Raw genomic sequence first — 15,480 nt, 5'->3', positions numbered from 1 at the left:
ATTTGAAGCTTAAACATCAATGATAATGATCTGATACAGCAATAAACTGGCATTATTAGCCAATTATGGTGGCATAATTTTGGGAATAATGGGCAATTCTCAAAAGCATAATAGGTGATTTTTTGAGCACTGCTCAAAAGCATAATGTTCAATTTTTGGAGCATAATAGCCTCATGCCTACATATAACAGCAGTCTTCTGATGAATTCATGGAAGCAGTCTCAACCATATAACATGTGTTCCATCCCACTGAAGCCCTACATCATAGTAAAAAATTGGGAGTATATGGTAGTTAACCCCGGGAATGGTAGTTAAATACAGTGCATAATTATATGGACGACAACATAATATTTAAACATTCAGTTGAAGAAGTACAATCTAAGAATTCTGAATCCATGCATATACATCGTAAAACTACAAGTTCTCCAAAAATTGAAGCAATAAACACACTATAGAACTACAAACTCATCAAAAATTGAAGCCATACACAACTGCTCTGCTTATCTGATATGTTTCTTGTGAACTTGACTGCTTCAATGTGTTGGATAGAAGCCAATTATATACCCCACCTTCACTTGTTGGATATCTAGTTATCAACACCTCAGCCTCGGCTTTAAGCACCTCAGCCTCAGGTTGATAACTACAATATCCAGGGGTTTAACTGTAGCTAAAAACTCTGCAGTAAAGATAATGTTATTCCAGTAGTCCAGTCCAGAAACATGCTTATAATGAGTCTACCTGACAACTGTACTGTTGGATCATGGAGTTACATTACCAATTAAACCCTGTAATAATGTCTTTCATGCATTGTAGAATGGCTATGACCAAGAATTCCCTTAATTTAGAAACTAAATTTAGCAGTTTTGTTTTGTTCGCTACATACGCTAAACCTGCTAAATGTATAATCAATTACTTTTATCAATTCATGAATTAATAAAATCACTGAATCTTTCATGCACTTATTTCATCAATATACGAGATTGTTAAATTTAGTGTATTCCTGAAATAAGACTTAAGATATATTATGAACTCTTGGTAAGTAAGACTACTGTAATAGGGGACGATTTTAATGTATCAAAGCGTACCGCCTAATGACACCAGAGTAGGAGCAGCTGCAGATGTCCTACAGACCTTCAGTACTTGTGCTAATAAATGATCAGGGAAACTATGAGACCAGCCTAAGGTCAGAGTACACTTGAGCTAGCAGACCATCGGTACTGGACCCTAAAGATTTTATTAATTGTACATCCATTATTCTATACTTGTATGCAGTACTGTGAAGTTATAATCAATCAATCAAATGACTCCATTCAATTCACAATACTATAGCTGCCTTCCCACATGCATCATTCCCTACAGCTGAAAGATCCACATTGCATAATTGATTCCAGCTAATTCAGAGAGGTACTGTTGGCTTATAACTGGTCTCTGATCACCGGTTTGATTGTATTGAAGGATAGCCACTGCAATTGAGGGATATGAATATACTTCAAAATATATTAAAATTTCAAGATGGAGGGTCAACATACATGTAGAGGAATGACTGGATGGCCAAGGTAGGACTCAAGAATGCTTTCTTAATAATCACAATAACTTCTCAATTTCTCTCTCAATCTTCTCCTCATCAAGAGAGAGGAAGTCATACCTGTTCAATTGACTCCCATGCATTTGACCTTGCGCATGCAGCCTCTACTAAGTAGCTATGCATTGCACATGCAAATCAAGACATTGGCATATCTATAAACTTACTGGTAGTCTATAGGACTGTTAGTAGCTAGGATCATTTTGACTGAACTATTGGAATGCATGTTAAAATTCCAGTGGTTGTGACCTACGTATAAAAACCTTATACAAGTCATAAAGAAGCTATGCACAGCTGGAAACTGGAATCCCTACCACTAAATTGAGGTTAAGCAACACTGACGTCTTGCAAAATTAAAGTCTATCTTAACATGGACCATGCAGTGAGAAGGCCAAACCAATAAACATGCATCTTTCATCAACAACTTGGGTTACTACAGTGGCGGATCCGAGGGGGGGGACACGTGCCCTCTCGGCCAATAAAATCGAAATATACTCCAATAGAACAGAGTCAAATACTCTAATAGAGCAGTCAGTCAAATACTCTAATAGAACAGTCATCACACAAAACGTTATTCAGAATCCTCTGTATGAAAGCTAGTATCTGCAATACTATCCCATGCATGGAAACATTTAGCTTGCTAAGAATATTTTGTAAATGAAATGCACATGGTTTTGTGTATGCCATTCTTTAGGCTAATTATATAGTTAGGTAGCTGAACTACTCATAACTGTCACTTATCCACAACTCTTATTCCACTTAGAGAACAGTATGATTAAGATATTACTTGTGTGCATAAACCACTATATATACATTTAATTTTCAGTCCTGAAACATATGACATAGCTTTAGCTTCTGGGGGGCAAGGCCCCCCCCGACCCCCTGTTCCTTGATTCATACACCTACTGCCCTGGTGCACCTCTCTCTCCCCCCCCCTTTCCAAACCCTAGATCCGCCCCCGTACTAACCATGCATAGTAAGTTGTAACTGCTTAATATTATTACTTTTGAAGTATATAATTATTATATACAGTAATATTTGTATAGGTACGACAAGTGCTAGGATTCAAAAAACTCGAAGGAATATTATTATTATTATTACTGTGCAGGAATCAATGACAGATTATAACGCACAGGTGTTATGCATATAAGTATCTAAGTTAATACAAAAATCATTAAGTATGAGAAAATTGACTACAGGTGGAGGTAAACTATTCCATAATTTAATTACAGAAGGAAAAAATGAAAATTTATAAGAATCAGTTTTTGTAGAGAGATGGATATAGTATCCTCCTCGAAGTAAACATTGTTTAGGTACAAAGTGGCTGGCAGGAATGTCTATAAGGTTGTTAATTATCTTGAACATCATAATACATTTACTTCTCTTTCTCCTTTGCTGTAGATTAGGTAAACTGGGCTGGTTCAACATTCTAGAAGCACTGGAAAGTTTAAAATAATTATTGTAACAAAATCTTGCAGCAGTTCTTTGGATACTTTCTAGTAAGTTAATATTTCGGTGGGTGTGGGGGTCCCAGATGGTAGAGCCATATTCAAGTATTGGGCGCACCATGATCTTATAGATGTTACATTTGACATGTGTAGGACAGTTAGAAATATTACGATGTAAAAATGCATTAACTTGCCTTGCCTTATTGGTTACTTTCAGAATATGTGACCGGATTTCACAAAACCAGGCTTCCACACACACAAAATCAAACTTACGATTTTACCAGAAATGGATTGCTGGTCTAATACACTATCATATTTCACACTGTACTTCCTTCAGCACTGACAAGTCTGGTTTCTGTAGCAGCTTTCTTCCGACCCTGTCAAAGCCACGAGTGTGAGATTGGCACCATTAAATGGCCATCTGTGATATTATTACCCGCTCGAAAAAAGCTGCTCAAAACAAAGCAAATTTTGGGTATCAGAAATGTATACACCCACTCAGTAATAGCTAGTGAACAGATGAACAATTGGTGCAAATTTTGTTTGCACAGCTGTAGGCACTGGGAAGTTATTACACAATGGTTCCTTAAAATCGCCATATCTCCTAACAAAGCTTTGTGCGTCGAAGCCTTGTTTTGTCAAATTCAGTCACATATGAATACATTATAGCCCATATAAAGTGTAACTTACCAATTGACGCTTGAAAACAGGGCCACACTTTAATACCAACCCATGGAACACAGGGAATTGCAAGAGGCAGCTAAACAAGCAATCTGTATTGTTGTTAGATCACGTGATCTCACGTGATGCCTCTCATAATATTAAATGTGACCGGATTTCACAAAACCAGGCTTCCACACACACAAAATCAAACTTACGATTTTACCAGAAATGGATTGCTGGTCTAATACACTATCATATTTCACACTGTATTTCCTTCAGCACTGACAAGTCTGGTTTCTGTAGCAGCTTTCTTCCGACCCTGTCAAAGCCACGAGTGTGAGATTGGCACCATTAAATGGCCATGGCTTTGTGATAATGGTGTGTAGTGAGCTGGGACTTCACAGAGAGCTCGCCAATAGTGTTCTCAGTCAATTTGGAGTAATTTGAGGGCCATGGAGAGCCCAAACTTGGCCTCTGGATTCCAATCGTCTTCTTACTCCATTTTATATCCGTGTATTAAAATTCACACTTAGAGGGATTAAATTCCATTTGCCACAGTATAGACCATTGATATAACATTTTCAAATCCTCCTGCAGGCGGACACGGTCCGCTTCAGAATGTATAACAGAATATAAAACATCATCAGCGTAGAGTTTTATTTTGTTGCGGACGCACTGTGGAAGGTCATTAACATAAAGTAGAAATAGTAGGGGTGCCAGGACGGTGTCCTGAGGTACGCCTGATAATACACTGGTTTCATGGCTAGTACAATTGTTCAGGATAACATGCTGGGATCGATTAGTCAGGAATGATTCAAGCCATTTCAATAGAGGACTACGTATGCCATAGTGGTTGAGTTTGTAAAGTAAACGGGAATGAGGCACTCTGTCAAAAGCTTTACTGAAGTCGAGAAAAAGAACATCACATTGGCCCCCTTCATTAAGGCAACTACCAAAATCATCTATGGTAGAGATTAACTGCGACTCACAACATCTACGGTGGCGAAAGCCGTGCTGTTCATTACAAAGAACATGGTAAGCATCCAGATGGTCTGATATATTAGAAACAATAATTTGTTCAAGGATCTTGGAACAGATACAGGTAAGAGATATCGGTCTGTAATTGCCACACTCAGTACGACTGCCTTTCTTGTGAACTGGGACTATTGCTCCAGACTTCCAAATATGTGGCAGAACACCTTGATTAAGAGATGCTTGAAAGATCATAGTTAAAGCAGGAGCAATTTCAGCTGAAACTTCTTTTAAAAAATAGGCAGGCAGGTTGTCAGGGCCCCCTGATTTGTGAGTTTGTAGTTTAGCGAGTAGATGTTGAACTCCATGTGGATTTATTACAATAGATGGAATATCAGGTAAGGGGTTACTGTTTAAGGTGGGGATGTACTCAGTGTTTTCAGTAGTAAAGACTGAAGAAAAGTAATTAGCCAGCAGGTCAGTTTTGTCTTGGGGATCAGTATATGTAATGCCATGATCTACAAGAGGACTTACTCCTGTATGATCTTTCCTTTTATTCTTTATTAGAGTCCACAAACGTTTAGTAACTGTGTTACAGTTTGGATCTACAAGGCTAGATAGGTATTTATTATAAGCAAGACAACAGCCTTGTTGGGATTGCTTTTTGATGTCTCGGTAACGGAGCCAGTCTGTTTGTAAATTTGTTAGGCGAGCACGAATAATATAATAATTACAAGGCAGTGCCGAGGTGATTTCAATCCTGATTATCCATTGAAGAATTCTAGCATTACATGTCTTAGTTATTTAGAAAATGGTCCTTGCAACTGGATTTTGTTAAGAAACCCATGCACAAGTATGCAATTTGTTTGTCTAAGTTTGTGGGTAGGTGTCAATAGGATACCTGTGTATACAGGTCTCTTACCAGAATAAAAACCCTGCAAATATCAGAGCACTCTCTGAATGCCATCATTGACTAGAAACAACTTCCAAATTGTATATATATACGTAACTAAATAATGTATCTTTGTGGAAGGTTTCATCTGAATATTAAGTGAACTATTCAAAGTCAAGTGAATGGAATGGTTTTTTCAGTAAAATATAAGCTACTATAATGTGTAGACTGTGTAGTGCATAATTTTTCATAGTTGAGTAATTTAGTACTGAAAATAGCCAAATAGTCAACACTGTAATTATTGGAACCTGTTTTGGTGACCACCTCTCTAAAAGGTCAACTTAAAATTCCTTAATAAGTTTGTATACCTATAAGGACAAAACAAAAATTTGGTCGGAAGGTGACCAGGTTGGACAACTTGCATAATACAGATCTAAGCCTGTACATGTAAACTTAATGTTATATATACACACAAAATGTATCACAATATCATTTGAGTCACTATATAAAATACTGTCTCATCGCATACAGTTAGTATACAGTCAGTACCACAATGAAAGCAGATCACTATCATCATCATGGATGTAATCACTTAAGGTCTTCGTCAATGATTTGTTATTTTGTATCACTTTATAACAGCCTACAGTAAACAGTTTTTGACAAGAAAATTTTGTCTTCATTCTGGTTTTAAACTCCTTCAAGTTGATCTTCAAGCCTTGTTTATCACATATGAACTGGCGTGTAGAAACTCCAAGGGTCAATAGGTCACGAGAGTTCACAATTAGATTGGTAATTCCTTCACTGGTCCCTGAGTTTATAGATAAGACAACAAGTAATAATCCACCATGAGCTGATACTGTCTCTAAGAAAATGTCAGAAATATCGGTAACATGTGAAAAAATTGACAATTGTAGTAAGTTTGAGTTGCATGCAGATGAGAGTGACAGTCGTTCAATGGTAGAACAAGTTAAATACTGAAGCTCCTTACAGCCAGTAATGATGTCCTGAACACTATCTGAATCACTGTAAGAGAATCTGCAGTGCCTCAATGATGGAAAATATGACAGAAATAACCATACCCATTTCAGTTGAGGCGTGCTTGCAATACATGCAGAGCATACTGGTAGTTCAGAACTCTTATGAAACTCCAATCCTTGTAAACTAGAAAACTTTTGAAACAGGCTGAACATTTTGTGTGAATATTGTACATCAGGTCTTACATGGACTCCAAAAAGACAAACCTTTAGTGCTAAATAAGTTAACTTCTTCATGTCACTTAGAATTTTCCACAATTTTTCATGACTCTCAACTACATCAAATGGGATGAAGCGCAAGTTTAGCCCACGTAAATCACTGCAGTGTTGAGCAATCTTTTGTAGACCTTGCAGGCTTCTTAAGCAGTTATCATTACTTTCTAGGTTAAGACGTTGAAGGTTAGGACAAGCAATGGCCAGTTGTTCCAAGTGTCCTGAGTGAAGGGATTCACATAGTGCAAAATTAAAATCAGTTATAAAACTGATGTCTGTAACAGATCTCTTCAGCATACTATCATGAACAAAGTAAAATTCATCATCACTGAATACAATATTTGCACTGAAAGCTGCCTTACCATTATAAACACAGCTATTTAACAATACAAGATCGTTGTTTAAACCCAAGAGTCCAAAGTTGCTTGCTTTCACAAATGGCATGGTAGCTGTTTGACTAAACTCTAACTGAGCCAATGGAAATACAGGTGAAAGATTTCGTGTAAATCCAAAATCAACATATAACTTTAAACAAGCTGTGTGGCCCATTGGTAAAGTGGCATTCCACTGTATCCATGACTCCAAAAAACTTACTTGCAATTGATCTGCAAACGCATTGGTCACAATATTCAAGTTTCTCGGAACAAAACCTTTTTCTATCCATTTCTGTACACATGAAATACAAAAAGATTCAGTTTGTAGACTCTGTGCTATGACTACATGTACTGTGAGTTCCTCCAACCCACCAATCTGTAGCAATGGCTCGATATCAGTGCTCAACTGAACTTCCAATTTCTCCAAACGTTCCATGTGTTGTACACCAAGTCTGATTTGCTCAGAGTCTAACTTAGTTTCTCGTGGTAGACTAAGTTGTGTTAAAGAGTTACAGCGACACAACATTTTGATTAGTGTTGATGGTGCCACGTGATCGGGAAACATCAATCGTTTAATGTAGTTTCCACAAGTTTTCAACACATTCATCACAGCACGTTCTTCTCGACGGTCATACAGTGGCCATACAAACTCACTCCATAGTGATGGTGTTTCACTTACAATTCGAAGTCTTCGTGAAACGAATCGCAACTTCACTTTGTCACGTGTAGTTGATAAAAAAGATGTGATGTAAACTAACAGCTCCACAGGAAGACTCAAAAATTGTGTTCTTTCTTCGTTGTCAGGATTTTCCATCAACGGGCACCTCAAATAACGCTCACTTTGTGATCACGTGACCTTATATGACTGGAAGGCTGCGGCGTTTATCGTTCATCACTTGTTATCTATGGATTGAGCTGAAATTGTCAAGTTAATATACACAGTGGGCATTACATTATCATTATTGTTATTAGACTATTGTATTAATTTTAATTTAAATTTAAGGCATCAGCCTGCTGGTCAGTAGTAGCTAGCTAGCTGAGTCCCAGTGACCTGATCAAGTCAATAAAAACTGTCAACACATTCTATCAGTCCAGTTTGCATTATCCACAGACTGCTGTCTATTAGAGTATTGATCTATTCACCAATCAAGCTCAGAAAAAAAAGCCAAAAATAGGCTGGTCCCCATCCCGCAGTTTGGCTATATAGGGTTGTCCCAAACCTGCTCCTGTTTTTACCCTTTGTGTCCCCATCCCCAGCCTGGTTTTACCCTCAATGTCCCTGTCCCGGCTTTACCCCACCCCTTCATCAAGTCTCTGTTAAAAACATCAGTTGTCGGTGAATTAATTCAACATAGCTAGTATATCATGTAAAACCAGGTATTCCAATCATTAATTACTCTATAGTTACACTGTTAAAATTTAGCACAACACCACTGAAAGTCAAGTGGTGTTGTTATGACACCCCTGAAATAATAAGCGCCTTATAAGAGGTTTTATGATTGGTGTTATGGGTGTTGAAGGTTGTTTCTGTTGTGTTTCTGAGAATGAAATCCCACAACTAAAAGATTCTTTGGTAGTTACGTTATAAATACATATTGCAACTTACATAAAGTGAAGAAAGACATGAATTAGGGAATATACTGTATATTAGGGATCATGGAGGTTTGGGTTTTCTGGCCAAAAATATCACCCAAAAGCCAGCTTCACAATACACATTCCTGGCATTGTTTAGGCATAAAAAAGCCCAAAAGTGCCTTTACCTGAAGTACATCCAATAGGTTGCTACGATTTAAAAAAAAAAAGTTTTCAGTGGAATTTTCTACTGGCTGCCTGCCTACCTGATGCCTTCAGACAAGCGTAACTCAATAACAGCTAAGGCTACAAGCCTAATATTTTCACTGTTTGGTGTCGCTTCAGCTGGGCACGTGCCTTTTGGCATATTGGAGTACATACAATGCATGCGTCATGGATTTACCTTTGTCCTCCTTTGCGTCCCAATTCTTTTTGCTGACAGCCCAAGGTGTTGATTTGTAGTATCGTGTGATGGCTTCCCTATGTGTAAATGGAAATTGTCTGTACTTTTTGTGATTGGTGGTAGAGCCCCTTCTTTTATTTTTCTTCATTTGTAATGCTGTGTAATGGGCTGAGAATAGCTGAAAGCAAAACGTAATGACCACTTCATTTTCAAGTCTTTAATTGATAGTTGAGGCAGGCATTCAGATTAAAGTATTAAGTCTGGCACCATTCTCTCTTTTGATGCAATATGTGCAGGTTCACCAGTCATAATTATGCTACAAAAAGTAAGCAAACAAGTATAAGGAAAATTAGAAATTTTAAGTTCAATTAGGGATTATAGAAAAAGTATGGAAACAAGGGAGGTCACCTACGTACATGCGCCTGCAGATATAGTTACAAGTGGACATTCAATCCCTGATTCATTCGATAGCTTGGTCTATAGCTACAGTCCCTTGTTTCCATACTTTTTTCTATAATCCCTAATCAAACTTAAAATTTCTAATATACTTGTTTCACAGGTTATATGTGTTGCCTGAATTAACATTAGTGTACATGAAGAGATGAAAAGGGCTCCATCTTGTTCAGAACACTAAATGGATATGCCTAGCCTGTTACTATGACACCCTACATCTTATAGCACCTTAACACTCTGGATTTACACCTCTCATAGCACCTTCACACCCTGGTGTTACACACCTTAGCAACTCCCCTGTAACACCCTGTGGGTGTCATTACAGCACCTTTTTAACACCTGAAGGGATTTATATTTAAACATGCAGGAGGACACTCTTAAAGGCATTATGACTACACCCGAATTTTAACAGTGTAGCTATGTCTTGAACTGCAACACACTCCTGAAATGGTTTGAAGAGCTTGTAATTGTGTCATCTGGTTCTTGTAGATAAGACTAAAAATATAAATGGATTCAAATTCACAATTCTAATGGAACATATTGAAAATCATTATCATATCACCTCTTCTTCTATATAGACTTTTTGCAGATGAGTTGCTGCTAGCTATAGCAACATCCGCCATCTTAGAATGCAACCCATTTTGCAACCCTGACAGTGTTGCTTTCTATAAGAGTAAAGCAATACTCATGCAAAGCTGCTTCTTCTGCATTCTACATCAAAGGTTGATTAGGTTAAACCTATGCTCTCTCCTATGCTATGTAGGGTTCACAATGGGTTATACTTCAAGATGGGAGATGTTGCTATGGCAGCAGTTCACCTGCAATGGGTCTATACTGAGCTATGATAGCTGGGGAAGTTTTACTAGCTTAAGCCTCTCAGTATAAGTTAATGTGGAAATTTTTGCCAGTATATCAAACTCAGAAAGGTTATATTGGCTGCATACGTTAGCTTAAACATGTCAGTTTGTTTGTTAAAATCTAATTTAGTATCTGTACATGAGTAAGAAACTTTGATGAGAATAACAACTGCACTCTACATTGCTTATGTCCATGTTCTAGATGTCACCAAACAAATTTAAACCTCCAACTATCAATTTGATACACTTATAATTTATTATTTAAGTGGTTAGTAGTAATTGTTGTACTTTATGTTATGGCTGTTGGTAATTGCTAAACCTATATAGACCTTTCACCTTTGATGTTTTTCTTTCATCTAAATAAATAGCATATACGTATATTGATTTCACTATTAGGAAAAGTCTTATCACGGTCCAACATTACAACTGATCATGACATGTGAAGCATCTTTAAAAAGGCCAGTCAATCTTGAATACTTGGGTTTGCAGAGGCATAGTAAGAAGTTTTAAATAGGTGAGGCAACCTTGCAATGCTTAAGAATGATGCAGTCTATAGCTAGTGTGTAACCACACTCAGTATTTGTAACATGTAGGGCATGCATCCCCCAGGTGTTACAAGATTGAATCTGGAAGTAATTTTAGTCATACTATTATAGTAATGCACATATATGGTATTTTATGCATGTAGCTCAGACTTTGACTCTGACTCAGAAGTATAAGCACCAGTACTTGTAGCAGCCAAGACTATTCAATAGATCATATTAAAATCCCCATAAAATAATGTAAAATAGTCTTTTGGAAATTTTTTGATTGTATAACTCAGCATTAACAATGTGGTCCTATGCTAACACACACACACACACACACACACACACACACACACACACACACACACACACACACACACACACACACACACACACATGCACACTTGTAGTCTGTAGCTGTCCCATAGTTGATTGCAGTATCCTAAGGGAATCCCCTGGATAGTATGACTAGTGGGTCAGAGTATGAAAAATCAACTCAGTAACTCTTCAAATTAATATTTTAACCAATTGCCATTGTTTTCTGCTTTGGATGGCATGAATGGCTCCAGGCAGGAGTTTGATAGTCCAAATTTGTATGATGGCAGAGTTATACATAGCATGTTAGTTTAAATTATGTACAAAAAAGGAATATCAATGTAATCACACTATAATATTTAATACTTTACAGGACAGTATACAGTGGAACCTCAGTTATCCAGACCACACTTAGATGGATTCTCAGTTAACCGAGTTATGGAAATGACTGCTCTATTACAGTAGTGACTGGTAATTGATAATATTAAAATCATTTAAAATGTTCCTTATGCTATTTTAAGGTTATTTATACACAGTTTCAGAGATATGGACTTTCAGACTTATAGACCACCCATGGTCCCAAGGGGTTCGGATAACTGAGGTTTCACTGTATATAGCACACAAAGCATATCAATCCAAGATGTCTGGACTGTGCTCCCCTGGAAAATTTAGACTTGATTTTGAGAGTGACTTAAGTAGTTTATCAAAACTATTATAATAAAAATCTAATTGACTGTTGTATTAGGGTGACTGCTCTATTAGGGTATCTAAATCTTGCTTGACCAGTTTCTGAAAACCTCAGTAGCTAACCCCCTCCCCTGGAGCTGTCCCTGGATGGACTCTTACTAATGTTTACAGTATGTTGAACCACAATAGCATATAAATTAATTTAAACTTTATTGATGCAGGTTTTCAATGCATCTAAAAGGACAAATGTAGTTCTCAGTTCAGTCACAAATAGTGAGGCAACTGCCTAACCTGCCTACATTGTAGCTATGCCTATGGTTTGCATGCAGGCAGGAGGTAAATATCATTATTCCAACAATGCCAGTTCTAAAACACTGGATTAGCATTAAATAAATAAATAAATAACCGAAACAGCCTGTTATATAAGCCTATAAAGGTTAGCTAAAACCTTTTACAGTATACATCAACACTTACATTTTATTGTCTCTTTGACTCAAGCTGAATGTAATGTTTCCTGCACAGATGTACTGTAAGACAATAGTCCATAGTTTGATGCTTTTCATAGCTACATACACACAAGACTATTATTATTATTATTAATTGTATGGATATACACACAGTACAAACAATTATGTAGAGTTAGGCTGTAAGCCTTTGTTCATATCCATATCCTGAACTAGACCAATAGTCGTCTAACTCCGACTTGAAGGAAGCGATAGTATGAGCTGAGACTACTTCCTGAGGTAAACTATTCCAGTTGTTAATGATACGTTGGGTAAAAAAGTTAGATCGAGCATTCAGTCTGGTGTGAGATTTAAAAAGCTTCATGTGATGACCTCTATAGTGTTGCTAACATCAGTTAAAGTAAAGAACTTTGTAGGGTCTATCTCATAATACCCATTCAGTATCTTGAAGACCTCAATGAGGTCACCACGCTGGCGTCGACGAAATAAAGTGTAAAGTCTAAAGATTTTAACCTCTGTTCATATGGCAAGTGTCCAAGGCCCCTAACCATCTTCGTAGCCCGCTTTTGGACTTTCTCCAACACATCAATATCCTTAGCAAAACTGGGGCTCCATATAGATGCACAGTATTCTAAGTGCGGCCTAACATATGTCTTATAAAGAAACACAAATAGGTCTTTTGAAATGTTGACAAATGTCCTTCTAATCATGGAGAGAACTCTCATAGCAGATACCACTGCCTTAGAGCAGTAACTCTCATAGCAGATGCCACTGCCTTAGAGCAGTGTATTACAGCAATAATAACTTAATTTGAGGTAGTGTGGTGAACAGGTGCATGGAGATGAGAAATATATATTTAATCAAGTTTGCTAGGCTAAGTCATATATTCAATATACTGAGAGTTTGATTGAAGTACTTGACTGCTCTATTAGAGACTAGAGTATTTTGATTCTAAAAATAAGGTTTTAGAGCTGAGCTGAAACATTTGATGCATCCATGCTACACTGAAATAGGATTCATTTGTAAACCTGTTTGAGCTAATAATTAGTTGCAATTTGAAAAGGAGTTTCATTTGACTAAAGTCTCCTACTGCATGATTACTTGCATATACACATTTGCCACCAAACTATTAATCTAGCGATGTATGTGTATGTGTGATGTCATGTGTAGTGTGTGTGTGTGTGTGTGTGTGTGTGTGTGTGTGTGTGTGTGTGTGTGTGTATTAGGCACCAGCCTATTATGCTGGCATAATTTTGAGCATAATAGGTGCCTGAAAGCATCAAGTATAATGCTAGCATAATAGGCAGAATAATCATGTCATACTGTAAGCAAAAATGCATGCCACAGAAAAAGATGGACAGAACAGTTGGTGCCACAGTGGAGTATACTTATTTGACACGACTATTATTATAGTTTACAATGCAGCCAAATTCTTAATGCACAATGGGCGTTAACTTTTACATTTAACCAGTTGTTCATAAGCAAAAGTTTATCATTATCCATTAGAACGTAACAAAACATGGGAACTGCAGAAAAATTTGAGCATAATAGGCAAAAACTTTGAGCATTGCAGCATAGCATAATAGGCAAAATTAACAGCATAATAGGCTGGTGCCTAGTGTGTGTGTGTGTGTGTGATACTTTATATGAAACTGATAGGGTATTTAGAGTTCTTTGGTACAGCTATAGGATTATCTTATTAGCAAATTTGTTAAAATTACCCTTCCCTAAAAATTCTTCCTAAACAGTATCTCATGAAAAATGTAGCAGATTGTACAATGGAACAATCCTATCATCTTTACAGCTGTGTACATCAATTCATAATAAAGGAAACTCAAAAGCCTGTAATAGCTACCTTATCAATACAAAAATAAAATCAACTTAAAATTGAAGGACTCCGGTCAAAAGGGAAATAAAACGTTATTAGTATATGTATCTAGAAAATGGCTATTAATATTGACAGTGTCTCAAACAAGTGACTTAAAAATTTATAATAACATAAATAAGATTATGGACTCTTGATTACGAGCATATCATTGTGATGCTGCAATTTAAATTTATTGACAGAGTCTCCCCATTTAGTATAGCGGCATAGCCCCAAAAATTGGCAATATTGTGCACTTTTTCATAAAACCATGAAACTTTTTACATAAATAGTATTACTCATGACATGTAATTTTAGATATAGTGCCATCGCTGAGTTGACCTTTGGTGACCTTTACGACCATTTTTGTACAGAAAATTGATCATTTTTGTCTTTAACTCCCTGAGGCAGTAATTAACTTGTTAAAACATGGTACCAAACAAAAGATCTTGCTGATAGAAACAACTTGGTTTTTATTTGAAGACAATAGGTGATTTCATTACAAAGTTATGATCATTTTTACTAGCTGCAAAATTTGATAAATTTACCTGTCCCCGAGGTGTGAATTGCCTGTGGGCAGATAATTATGCAAGAATGAAAATTAATCACCTATTGACTTCAAATAAAAACCAAGTTGTTTCTATCAGCAAGATCTTTTGTTTGGTACCATGTTTCAACAAGTTAATTACTGCCTCAGGGAGTTAAAGACAAAAATGATCAATTATCTGTACAAATATGGCAGTAAAGGTCACCAAAGGTCAAATCAGCAATGGCACTATATCTAAAAATGCATGTATTGAAGAGTACTACTTATGTGGAAAGTTTCATGGCTTTATGAAAAAGTGCACAATTTTTGGGTTGTGCTGCTATACTAATTGACTTTAAACTCAAAAAAGGCTGTTTGCAGAAGTTTTGTGGAATTGACACAAAGTAATTACTTCACCTGTGCTAATCAGTTGTGTTTTGTTGCTGGATTTAAAGTTTTATAACACCAGATTGTGGTAAAGTGATAGTAAATTTTGTTGCAGAGTCAAAGCCAAACTCTAAGCTGTATATATAAGGAATATCCCAACACTATAAAGGGGCTTATTGCTTTTTTTTGACTGGAGCTCTTCAATTGAAATACCTTAATATTATACACCATTGTTTATTATGTGGCAA

The sequence above is a fragment of the Dysidea avara genome, chromosome 8, assembly GCF_963678975.1.
Source record: "Dysidea avara chromosome 8, odDysAvar1.4, whole genome shotgun sequence".
NCBI classification, from domain to species: Eukaryota; Metazoa; Porifera; class Demospongiae; order Dictyoceratida; family Dysideidae; genus Dysidea; species Dysidea avara.
Note: the sequence above shows the minus strand (reverse complement) of the source record.